Raw genomic sequence first — 595 nt, forward strand, 5'->3', positions numbered from 1 at the left:
TGTGTGTGTGTGTGTGTGTGTGTACATTTCCATTAGTATTTGCCATTGTTTTATAAGAACACATACATGTGTCTATCTATACGTGTGTATATAAATATGTGTGTACATGAGTATGTAAGAAAAAATTCAGAAACAAGTTATATATTATTTTGACTACCATACATTCTTCAAATATATACATTTATATATAAATATATAGCCATATCATACTTAGAGAGTCACACATACTTACATACATACACACAAAAAAAAAACAACAGAAAATCTACGAAAGCAAGCAGAGCAGATGACAAAATTACTTTCCCAACTTTCCAATATCTTCTTTACTTTTGCATAACTTGTATGTATTTTATTCTACACAATAATAATAATAATAATAATAATAATAATAATAATAATAATAATAATAGTAATAATAATAATATTCTGAACACACTTACGTTGTTTCTTTAGCTTCCGCTGCACGATCCCTCTGTCTTCTGTTCTTGAACCAGTTGCTAACTTGCGTGGTGGTCAGCCCGGTGGCTTCTGCCAGCTCTCGCTTCTCCCTGGGAGACGGGTACGGATTATGGCCGTACCATTCTCGTAGTATGGT

General features: G+C 32.4%; 1 protein-coding gene across 1 annotated transcript in view; it reads right to left on the bottom strand.

Moving 5' to 3' along the window:
• The window catches only part of LOC128249065 (probable serine/threonine-protein kinase fhkB), a 72,273-nt gene extending 71,684 nt beyond the window's left edge, over nt 1-589 (bottom strand). Inside the window, exon 1 of the mRNA XM_052971670.1 lies at nt 441-589. The gene's annotated coding sequence lies outside the window, so the exon portion shown is untranslated. The remainder of the gene's footprint in view (nt 1-440) is intronic.
• Nucleotides 590-595: the final 6 nt, after the last annotated feature.

This window comes from Octopus bimaculoides, chromosome 11 (assembly GCF_001194135.2).
Source record: "Octopus bimaculoides isolate UCB-OBI-ISO-001 chromosome 11, ASM119413v2, whole genome shotgun sequence".
Lineage (NCBI taxonomy): Eukaryota > Metazoa > Mollusca > Cephalopoda > Octopoda > Octopodidae > Octopus > Octopus bimaculoides.